Genomic DNA, 12,559 nt, shown 5'->3' with positions numbered 1-12,559 from the left:
TATTACATTTTGCAGAGATATTGTTTTTGTGTTGTCGACTCTATGACAAGATTTTGCCATTGGATAACTTGTTTTCCTTTCGTCCTTGCAGAGAAACAACCAATAACATAATTATAGGAGAACTGGAGAAACTCTCGTGGTCTAAGATATTCAACTCAACACTTTTAAGACCGAGCTGCCTCACAATAATGGCAAAAGAATGCATGCCTTTGGGGCCAAACAGTCCTAATTGGCAAACGTTCGACTAAATCAAGCAATATATATTTTTCTTTGGAGAGCCCCAATTTGCTGCCTTTTGCTACTTTCGGGTCCACCGGCCAGCACGCTACTGTATATTGTGTTAGCCAACACTTCAGCCTCTCTGATCTCATTTCCCTCCTCTCTGTTGTGCTGTACACCTCTTTTGTGTAGGACTCTGTTTTTCACAGTGAAAAGCGCTTACGAGGGGGCCGGAGAGGGAGGGCGAACAAACACTGAGGCGAGACGAGGAGAAGGTGACGAGTGCTTTCGCAACACAAAGCAGCATCGTCCACGTAGATCTAATGAGACTGCAAGGAAGAAACCAGAGGAGGAATGCCTTTTCCTTCACTTCCCCCACGCCCTTCGCTTGGTGTGAAGCCACAGGCTCTCTGCACCACAATTCGCCCCATTACGCAGATGCTTGGGAGCAGGAGGGGATTCCACAAGAAGCCACTTTCCAGCACTTTTAGGGGTTGCTAATGGACAAGGGGAGTCAGTCCACGCGTTATATATATTGGCATTACGGCCAAGAGGGGCCAATTTCGATCGTACAACTGCAGACGTCGGACGTTCACACGGGGGAACACGGTGAGGGACGTCGGCAAGAAGCGGTTTGAATAATCCAATATTCACGCTGTTGTTCCGTTTGTTTCATTTCAAATAATCTGGCAGGATGAAGTCGTTCCAGAACAACATCGTTTATGGCAGAAGCTCTACAGTAAGTCGCAAGAGCAGAAGTCCACTGCCAACAGGGCCCTTGAATTCCTTAAAACAAGATACATTAAATATATATTTCAGTTCGGCCCGATTGAAGATTGATTCTGCTTTGAAATGTCATTAAAATGTTGAATGTGAAATAATTGGAAAGAAGGTATCTTCATACAGATCTCCTGCATAGTGTCAAATATACTTTATGGAACAAAAATCTTACTTGATGGGTTGGGCCTGTAAAAATAAAACCTTGTGTAATAAATGATCACTACGATCACTAAAGCTGGTTCCGGCCAATCAGGCGAAGCGAGAATGAAATATGCTACGGCGAACAAAGGTGGTAACATGACTACAGTTGGGATCAGGAACATGCAAAACGGTGACAATTTGCGATCGCTGTGGCATACATGTGTGTGTGCAACGAATGAACTCCTGGCACTTGGTCCAACAATCTTATGTAGCCCAGCAAAGAGCATTTTTGCTTGGAAAGTTTCATCCAAAGATGAAAAGTTGTTTGTTGTTGTTTTTTGTCAATGTCTTTATGTCTCCAAAGTGTTCTGTAAATTGACTGTCTGTTGTACTAGAGCGGCTCCAACTACCGGAGACAAATTCCTTGTGTGTTTTGGACATACTTGGCAAATAAAGATGATTCTGATTCTGATTCTGATTCTGATATCATAAATGCAGCCCGATTGGGTTGTGACTTTATTCATATGCTTTTCACTGCAACTTTTGCTCCAATGTTAAAGATGCCTTACGGCACCAGGACGAGATTGAATGTATACATATTTTCGCACGAGAAGAAAATAATTATTGGACAATATAATACTATTCCCAGGGGTGTTCAAATTTCATATTTGCATGCATGCATGCGTTACTTAGAATATTAACAAAAGCTAAATGAATTGACTTTTACTTTACAATAGTCAAGGACCATCAATTCAACTATAAACATATGCAAACCCGAATTAATTGCAGATATTGAAACTGTCATTTAATTGGCATTCTGATGCTTGGATTTCTTCCAAAGCTGCAATTAAGGTAAGGATATTTTTGTGATATGACAGCAAATCTGTGCGTTTTCAAACCATGTGTGTTTACTCCTTGTTATTTGTCTTCAAGGTTACTTTTTTTAACGACACGAGCACATGAAAAAAAATACGAGAAATATCACATGACATGCAGTTCTACAAACACTGCAAACTACAACCACGATTAGCATAATGTAAAAAATAACAAGAATGGATCAAAACTGAGCATCATTATCTTTGTAAAAGCAGAATAGTATTTATTTACAGCTCTTGGATTGAATTGCGCAAAATGTCAGTGACCATCAGTGTACGAGCTCATATTTGTATTTGTTGGTCTGTGTGTAGAATTGAATGGAATTACCGCACATTACACAACTGTTATCTTTCTCTTTTCCCTCCATCTGACAAGTGTAATTAGCGCTGGACTGAGTTGCGTGTGAGATGGAAACCTGCCAGTCTTGTCATGGACGGAACAGAGGATAGGACCCGAAAATGCGCGACTCCAAAACAAAATGGACGGTTTCAAAAAGAGAGCTTTAATATACGGGCAGAGGTCGCGACACAGGCAGGAAGACAACAACCAGAACACACACCCGTGACAGTCCGCCATATCGGCGGCGGCGCAGTGCGCTCGCGTTGCCTGCAGGAAATGACAAGCCTTACTTTCCTGACACTGGCCTTGAGCCCGGGCCAACACAGACCCAAAATGTCGTTGCTTGTTTGCCCATTTCCCACTGAGGTAATGACAAGTCATCCGTCTAAGCTTTGTGGAGTCACATTTCATGCAGATGACGTCTACAGTACTAATGTGCAATATGCCACCATGTTAATTGGCCATAGCATGTACAGTAGACATGAAGGCATGATGGTACGTGGACATATGCAGTAGGAACTCGATGTGCTACTTCCACTGAGTCACAGAACGGCATTGTGGAATGTCAATGTGTATGAATATTAATGCTTGACTGCTGCTTGGCATCAGCTGTGACTTGTCAAGTCAACTTGTCACTTCCTACAGAAGTCATAAATTGACATCAAGACATGTTGTGCATTATCATATTGACAATACAACACCGAGTCCCTTCAATTACACTAATTCATCATTGTTGTATTGTCTGATGTTGTAGGCTGCATGTTTTTATTTTCGGGACGATTGTTTTGTCAGCTGTACTGAAATTATCGCGACATGCCTTTGAACGACAACAAGTGACCCGCCTGGGATAACAAAGGCAGGCTTTTCATGTTATTTAGTTTTAATTAAATGATGGTAGAGTTTGAATTTTTTTTTAAATAGCATAAACATCCCTCAAAGCATTATGTTGACAAAGAGTGTGTGTATTGTTTATTTGAATGGACCGACAGACAGGTTGCAATATCAGTGGGAAGAACTAACAAAGAACTGTACTTCAGTAAATCTTTCTGCTATCTATACATTACTTTGTTTTTTATTTTTCTGAAAAGTTTACACTGTTTTTTGTAGGCTTATCTGTACTTTCTACTCCTTAACTTCGTCAATATTGGTGTGTTACTTTTTTTTTTTAACTTCAGTGGATGATGACATGATGTAAAAAATGATGTCATTGGAGTCAAGTCAACCGCAGTTGAGTTTTTGACTGATCTTGGGGACTTATTAGGTGAAAACCAAAAAAACAGACAGCAGCGACATGGAGAAACGTGAACCATGGAGCATTAACGACAAGACAACGGTAACAGATTGGGAGAAGCAAGCAAATCCCCATCCACGGCCTCATTTAAGTCTTTTGATGTTGTTGGGCGAAAGAATGATTTGTGGCAAATGTGCTTTGTCTTGTGCCAACTTAAAAATATTTTTTAATTAAATTTTCTAATATGGGGGGAATAGAAGAAAAAAAACATAAAATAGGTGTATTTTTCAGTCATTATTAGCTAATATAGTACTTTGTGTAACTCACTTCATAATGTTAGCACAGCTATGGGAACAGTGTTTTGATAACAAAGTCGAGTCAAAGGTAGCTAGCTACCCTAATTTCCCTCATAAAATGAGAAAAGTATCTATCATCTATCTATCTATCTCTCTCTCTCTCTCTCTCTCTCTCTCTCTAGCTAGCTAGCTATCTATCTATCTATCTATCTATCTATCCGTCCGTCCATCTGTTGATGTATCTATATATCTTTCTGTCTATCTAGCTAGCTATCTATCTATCTATCTATCTATCTATCTATCTATCCGTCCATCTGTTGATGTATCTATATATCTTTCTGTCTATCTAGCCAGCTAGCTAGCTATCTATCTATCCGTCCATCTGTTTATGTATCTCTATATCTTTCTGTCTATCTATCTATCTATCTATCTATCTATCTATCTATCCGTCCGTCCATCTGTTGATGTATCTATATATCTTTCTGTCTATCTAGCTATCTATCTATCTATCTATCTATCTATCTATCTATCTATCCGTCCATCTGTTGATGTATCTATATATCTTTCTGTCTATCTAGCTAGCTAGCTATCTATCTATCTATCTATCTATCTATCTATCTATCTATCTATCTATCTATCTATCTATCTATCTATCTATCCGTCCATCTGTTGATGTATCTATATATCTTTCTGTCTATCTAGCCAGCTAGCTAGCTATCTATCTATCCGTCCATCTGTTTATGTATCTCTATATCTTTCTGTCTATCTATCTATCTATCTATCTATCTATCTATCTATCCGTCCGTCCATCTGTTGATGTATCTATATATCTTTCTGTCTATCTAGCTATCTATCTATCTATCTATCTATCTATCTATCTATCCGTCCATCTGTTGATGTATCTATATATCTTTCTGTCTATCTAGCTAGCTAGCTATCTATCTATCTATCTATCTATCTATCTATCTATCTATCTATCCGTCCATCTGTTGATGTATCTATATATCTTTCTGTCTATCTAGCCAGCTAGCTAGCTATCTATCTATCCGTCCATCTGTTTATGTATCTCTATATCTTTCTGTCTATCTATCTATCTATCTATCTATCTATCTAGCTATCTATCTATCTATCTATCTATCTATCTATCTATCCGTCCGTCCATCTGTTGATGTATCTATATATCTTTCTGTCTATCTAGCTATCTATCTATCTATCTATCTATCTATCTATCTATCTATCTATCCGTCCATCTGTTGATGTATCTATATATCTTTCTGTCTATCTAGCTAGCTAGCTATCTATCTATCTATCTATCTATCTATCTATCTATCTATCCGTCCATCTGTTTATGTATCTATATATCTTATGAGAATTATTGAAGCCTGAATGGACGTGACCCGGAGAGTCCTCAGGCTCTCCCCTGACTACTTTCGCCTCGGCGGTCTCAATATATTTTACGCAAATGCATTTCTCACACTGCCATACCCACATCCAATTTATGTCGTATCCAGCGTGTATTGTGCTTGAGTTGTTGAACAAAAATCTGATTCAATTTGATATTTGCAAGACGGATCAAACAGCAAGGGGGAAGTGGGTTAAATTCAAAATCGATTTTTAAAGGATTCAACTGACTGTGGACGACCACAGTTTTATCGAGAGAAAAAAATTCAATAGAGACGCACCGGAAACGTGTCAGTGAATTTAGAAAGACATATTGCTTTGTTGTTAAGATTGTTTTTAGTAGCCAGAGTGCAGTGACTTGTAAAACATCTTGATTAATTTTGACAACAATTGGAAACACCCACAGGGCACGCAATGACCCAAACTTACAATGTAAGGTTAAAGTCTAAATCAATCATTTGCTTTTGACTTTTTTTTATATCATCTCTGAATACTTGCTACATGAACTAAAGTTTGGGAATATTGAAGCTTGTATGAGCTTTTTTTCCTCTCTCAGGATTTCTCCTCTTATCGTCATGTTTTTTTTTTATCATGGAATTACAAAGTCTTAAATGTGCATTAAGTGAATCCTTGGGAAAAGCAGTAATGAGTATCATATACCTACATCATCACATTTTGAGCTGACACAGTAAAACATAAACTGCCAATTTACATTCACAATACTATAAGACATTTTTGGCTCACTATTTGCTAAATACTTCACAATGTTGAGTTGTTTACAAACTGGATCTACCTCAGTAATTTGTCTGTATCTCTGCTTTTTTCGCTACCATTTAGCCACTAAATGATTCAAGGATTCATTAAAAAGCGTTGTATTTTCATGAATAATTAAGATCATCATTAGTTTCAGCTCTGCTCGAATGTTGTACGACTGACGGATATGATGATTTTCTCTCCGGAGCCACTGTGTTATGCGTGCCATTGTTTATGAGCCTCAAGGCACACTCTGTTTTAGGCTGCCTTTCAGCATCACCCCGAAATGCTTCTCCTATTGATCAGGATTGATTTAGTAGTTAATAATGTGCAGTAAGACTGGCGTTCCAAGATTCTTGTCCGGGTAAGCTAAGCTTAATTTCCTTAAGTTGTCCAGACATCCTTTTTTTTTTTTTTTTACCTGGATGTGTCTTTTTGGACTTTTGAGGACCTACACGAATAATCTAAATGGGTTTCAAATGTATCATTACATGTAATCAGATTGTATACATTCGTTATTGTTTTTTTTTAAAGGCACTCCATGCAATCGTTGGGTGGTCTACATGTATGTAGCACGACTGATTGGTCATAATTTGACTAAGACTAACACACAGCAGCACTTTCATGTTTTTGCTCGCCCTTCTACTTCTGACTGGACAATTGAAATATGGTCAGGTTTGGGTTTGTTTTTTTTTTCTGCTAGGTTTTACTATGTCTGCATGGCACACAAATTCATTCCTATTTTGTTTGTTACTAAAGCAACTCCAAATGTTTCCATCAAACAGTATATTTCATTTCAGCTCAGTATGCAATTCAATGCATTTTCATTGTTAAAAAGACTAAATACAGACCCCTTTTGTGGAGTGTTGTGGTATAGTACTACCCAAAACTACAGCTAGACAGTGAATTATTAATTCAGTGTGACAATGGGATTGCATTGCCAAGAACATCAAACACTTCTTTGTAAACAAAGCTTCTCTTCTTCTTGTATTGAACAGGTACATGTCAAAAAGAAAGATCCTCCACTGTTGCCCTTTGTTTACCGTGTTGCTTTTCGCTGGAATTCAAAGGCGGCTTCTGCTATACTATGCTGCTATAATGTCACACTATCGAGGTAGCCGGTACAACATTCGGCCTACACCCAAACACAAGCCAGATAAGAATTCACCGTGCCAAACCATACATTCACAAACTGAAAAGAACGGGACTGCTTGGTGAAAATGTGGCTTTAGATGCGCGGTTCATTTCTTTCTTCATTACTTTGGAACTGCTAAGCTCAATGACAAAGCCCTTGGGACAGTCAAAGTCACGTGAGTTCCCACCTGCTGCTCAGAGCCCTCATGTGACAACCGACAGGCGAAGCAGAGCTGGAATCAGTCAGCTCCAATGTGGCTGACATGCCAACAGCAGCACATGATGTTCACCGCAGGGGAGGAGGATCCCTAACTCAGTCTGAGACATTGAGCAGAACAGTCTGTGCTAAGAACACGACTCCCACGTAGACGTAGAAAAGCAACCCACAGCTGACGCCTGTCAGGTCAATGACCATCAGTCAGTTGATTAGATATTGAGAGATGCATCAGTAACAGGACCACCGGGGAAGCTGTGCGAGAGAATTCAAACACCTGGGATGCATTCATGTGACAGTAGAACAAAAATAATGCAAGCAAGGGATGCATTTGAATGTGTGCATGTGTAATCGAACGCATCAAGGAGACATTCATGTCGATAATTGTGTATATACTCTATGTGCAGTACATATAGGTTTTCAAACACACTACAAGATGCACAGAGGAGCATACTGAAAATGAAGAGGCACAAGTGGCATAATATTAATCTTGGAGAATGGGGAATTTTGAGTGCAAGTACTATTAAACATTTGCAAATGAAGTGAGTTTATGAAGAATCAAATATCTTATCATTATGAGGAAAAAAAAGTCATCACATGAGACTACATTTCGTAATAACCTGTAGCTGTGTTAAGATGGGGAATGTTGAGGACTAGGGCTGTCGCAATGAATCGATTAATCAACAACTGATCCATCCATCCATTTTCTGTACTTGCTGGAGCCCATCCCAGCTTTCTTCGGGCGAGAGGCGCGGTACACCCTGAATTGGTCGCCAGCCAATCGCAGGGCACATAGAAACAAACAACCATTCACACTCACATTCACACCTACGGGCAATTTAGAGTCCTCAATTAACTTACCACACGATTTTGTTGATGTGGGAGGAAACCGGAGTACCCGGAAAAAAAGTGCCAACACATGCGAACTTGGCAAACGCAGGTGGGGCCGATTTGAACCCCCGGTCCTCAGAACTGTGAGGCAGATGTGCTGACCAGTCGGCCACCGTGCCGCCTCAACAACTAATCGATTATCAAATAATTGACAACCAGTTTGATTATCGAACATTCGTTCATAACCGTTGTTTAACTTGAAATTGTCCAAATCCTCTGATTTAGTAAATATTGGATTTCTGTAGTCTTCCGTGAAAGCAGACTGATTATCTTTTGTATTACATCAAAATAAGAGACTTGCAAACATCTACTAACAATGATCAACATTTTTGCCCGGACCAAACAGCAAATTGAATCATAATCCATTTGTGGGGAAAAAATAACAGTTTAATGTATGATGAGAATAATTGTTATTTGTAGCCATAGTATGACTAAACTGCAGTTGACAAGTAGTTAAACCGGAAGCATCCTCAGAAGTGTAAAGTATATCAAATTAGTAACCCTGGTTTCGGTTCACAATTAAACAATACCGACTAAACAATCCCCCCCCCAAAAAAAAGATTCTGTAATGAACTTAAGTGCAAAATACATTTTTATCTGATCATATAATGAATCGATGGAATAATCGATTCTAAAAATAGTCAATAGTGACAGCCCTATTGAGGAGCATACAAAGTTTTGCAAACAACCAACTCACTCCAAATCAACGTAGATCCATAAAGTACATCCATCTCCCTCGCAGTTTCGACTGTTGCCCTCCGGCAGATGGCTCAGGACATTGAAAGCCAAACGCGACAGACAGTTAACAGTTTTTATGATTACCATCACCTGCTGAAATTTCATATTCCTCTTTCTCTTTTCAAACCACATCCTTCTGCACTCTGAGGCACTTTATTTCAAACCAGCATCCTAGTTTGCTATTTCATGTGCACGTTGTACCATTATTGAATGATATATGTCTAGACTTATTTTACAGCACCTTAGGTCCATGCACCTTCAATTGGGTTCTACCCGTTACAATACATAAAAAGACGCTTATTCGACATCTACAGTCTTTATTTTAAGTGTGGGCTTAAAACTATACAACTATACAGAATTGAAATCTGTACTTACTGCAATGTACAGTAATACAATGCCATTTAACCCAGACTCTAAGCTTTGGCCCAAGGTGCATCCAATAAAAACACACACATACACACACAAGGCACGTATACATAGTCAGACCTTCATGATCATCAGTATTTGGTCATGGTTCAAAAGGGGCTTTTATTGATGTAGGTAAATGTGAGCCCACCTCTGCGCTCTCTGGGACCATACTTTGAAGCTTCCCATTGCCGGAGATTCACATGAAAGGACTTGACAACTTTGAAGTCGAAACAAGCGCCGACTCTCACCCTGACCACTTAAGTCCGGGGCTCCTGAATCAAACGCAAATAACTGCCCTGGCTTTGTTTCGGCGGCGATGACAGCGATGTCATTGTTCTCGCTGAGTTAAAACAGGCGCCTTAGATTGCGGTCGCCATGGCGTTTGCACAGGCACCAAATGCTCATGTGAGGTTTCAGTCGACAGCAGCGATGGCCGCGTGTCAGACTGCAAGAGGCACCGGAAGGTTAACCGGAAGAATCACTCACCCGTTCACGTGTGCCTTATCTAGCGATCTTGAAAGTGCCTCATTTTCCAGACGCTTATCAGAAAGCTCCATTCAGACGCCATACCTCAGTAACAACCCCCAGAGGTCATTTGTCACTCGTTTATTCTACTGGGAGTGGAGCACAGTGTACTCCTTGTGAGAGTTGAATTAGAAACAGAGCTGTGGAAAACAAAAGCATTTTTTTTTTTTAAATGTGAGAGACGAGTCCGAAGCCCAAAAACAAAGTTGCCAAAACTGAAAATGAGACTAACATCATAATCTAATCAGAAAAAGGTTGTGAAGTTTTTCATGAGGTCTTGTGACGCATCAGTCTGAGTCCAGCAGCTGTTCCTCACCAAAGACTTACCATACATTTAGCAGGAAATGGAATGACTTGGAGCCTGTCCCAACAGACGACGGGCAGGCTACACCAGCCGGTGGCCAGCCAATCATATTGCAGTATGTACTCTATAATACAGACAAGCAACCACTTACGGTCACAATCACACCTAAGGACAACTCAGCGCCTTCGGCGAAAACAGGAAGGCCAATGCCGACCTCTCCGAAAATCCATCCATCCATTTTCTATTGCGCAACCACTGCCACCTATGAACAAATTAGAGTCTTCAATGAACCTAGCATGCACGGTTTGGAATGTGGGAGGAACTTGTTTGTATCTTAAAGCTTCTGCAATTAAAAAGAAAAGGTTATTTCACAACCTGTGCCTTTTAGATGAATAGAGCGCTGCTCATCAGACTTCATTGTTCCTTTGCTGGCCAGGTTCTTTCTGCATGCTATTGATTAGGCCTTTGGCAAGTCAGGAAGATTCATTCTTTTATTAGGGGCTTGAATGTCTGATCAGAACAGATTAAAGGTCTGCCACTGCCTCCAGCTACACTATCATTTCGACCCTTTCATTAGTCTCGGATGGCTGTACAAACATAATTAGCCTAAGGACTACTAAGTGCTGGCATTGGACTCAAAGGCAGGCCGATGGTTGGAATAGAGGTAAAAGTTGTCTTGCATCAAAAATCGAATTCATAGCGAGAGAATGCTGACGAATATTGTTGCAGATACAGTACACCGTAGCATACCGTGCGTGTTCTGGCAATCGGCAGATACCAGAGACATACATTCCCCGGGGGCTGTACGTTGATGTGATGGGCTCATGCGTATTTATTGTAGGCACGCAAGAGGAAAGAAAGCCCCTTTCACGCTGCCTTGCCACAAAACCCGCACAGCCGGAATGCCTTACAAATCAAACTCACATTTGATGCGACTTCTACCAAACCGACCATTACGGTAGATCAATGGCAAAATCAGCACCGGCCTTTGCATATTTATCAAACCGCAACAATTGCGTTCAACACAAAGGCGAGTCTCAGGTCTTAAACTTTACACCTTGGTTCTGGCCTCTGTTACGCCTTTGATAATACATCGGAAGGTGGCAAATTCATCCATCCATCCATTTCCTACAAATTTACTAATTTCTTGATTTGAAAAGCAGCTTCATTACTTGAGCGATTACTCGATTTTATAAATAACTAAGTTAGATTACTCGTTACTTCATTAGTTCCATTCAGCTGATGCCAAGTGGCAGTTCTACAAAAGGGCATGAGCTTCATGTACACATTAACTTGGCAATACACTCTACACAAGTGAAAGTGAAACAATACCCCAAATCTACGCCAGCCTGAAGCTACATTGTTTGAGCTACTTAGTGCTGACGGTTTGCTTGACTTCAGAAAAGGCAATAGCAGACTATCACCACTAGGTCACAGTAGTGAGCGACTTGAGGCACGTCACTAAACACAAAAGAAAATTCCCTCGCGGTCCATGCAACATAACGAATAACAATAAAATAAAGGAGGTGGGTAAAACGCTATTCCGAATGAAACAAGTACAATTATGGAACACGTGTAATAAAGGGGAACGATAGCCGTGAGGCATGCTGGGATTGGTCAACTTTGCCGACGCTACAGAATAATCAACCCACAATGCATTGCGCGCATAACATGGCGGGTGACCGTGACAGCCTAACTCCGTTCTGAATGTGGGAATAAACAAGCAACGTGACAACAAGAAAGATGACCAAAAAAATGGAAGCTGCGCACGCACTTGCCGGTATGTTTCGTTCATGTAACCCTGACTGCGGGTTGTATGATCAACAATGACATCTCGGTCATGTTCGCTACATTATAGGTTACCCGTTGGCCTGCGAGCTGAGTAAGTGCTTCATACTCACTAAAGCCTCTTCTTCTTTTGAAAGCTAAAAGAGTTTCCGTTTACCTTGCGTGACTCATTCTAGCGACAATAGTAATAGACAGTGGCTTGAACAAGTAACTTTCATCTGATTACTTGCCAGATGGTAGATGTACTTCCTCTATGGAGTGTCAGGAAATGGAAATGACAGGTAAAGTCAGTTTAATCCTCTGTGGGGAAACGGAAGGTCTTGCAATAAGGTCAGAAGACTTTTACATCTTCGATCGTTTGAACATCAACGGGGGGGGGGGGCTCCCAGGATGGCGACTTGCAATTAGAACACCTCTGCACGTTGCCGTGTGATTACTCTCACTTTGATCTGGGCTCGCTCTGGACACCTTTGACCCTGAACCCCCATCCCGAGGGACAATGTCAAGCGCAAAGAGGAGTT

General features: G+C 40.5%; 1 protein-coding gene and 1 long non-coding RNA gene across 8 annotated transcripts in view; one reads left to right on the top strand and one right to left on the bottom strand.

Annotated features, from left to right (window-relative positions):
• cacna1bb (calcium channel, voltage-dependent, N type, alpha 1B subunit, b) overlaps window positions 1-12,559 on the bottom strand; it is a 183,198-nt gene that overhangs the window by 150,816 nt on the left and 19,823 nt on the right. The window lies entirely within an intron of this gene.
• On the top strand, window positions 492-1,612 carry LOC133489959 (uncharacterized). The gene is made up of 2 exons (XR_009792063.1): window positions 492-828; window positions 913-1,612. It is a non-coding gene; the product is annotated as an uncharacterized LOC133489959 (long non-coding RNA).

This window comes from Phyllopteryx taeniolatus, chromosome 15, assembly GCF_024500385.1.
Source record: "Phyllopteryx taeniolatus isolate TA_2022b chromosome 15, UOR_Ptae_1.2, whole genome shotgun sequence".
Classification (NCBI taxonomy): domain Eukaryota; kingdom Metazoa; phylum Chordata; class Actinopteri; order Syngnathiformes; family Syngnathidae; genus Phyllopteryx; species Phyllopteryx taeniolatus.
The sequence above is the reverse complement of the archived record's forward strand: the minus strand, read 5'-3'. Positions and strand labels throughout refer to the sequence as shown.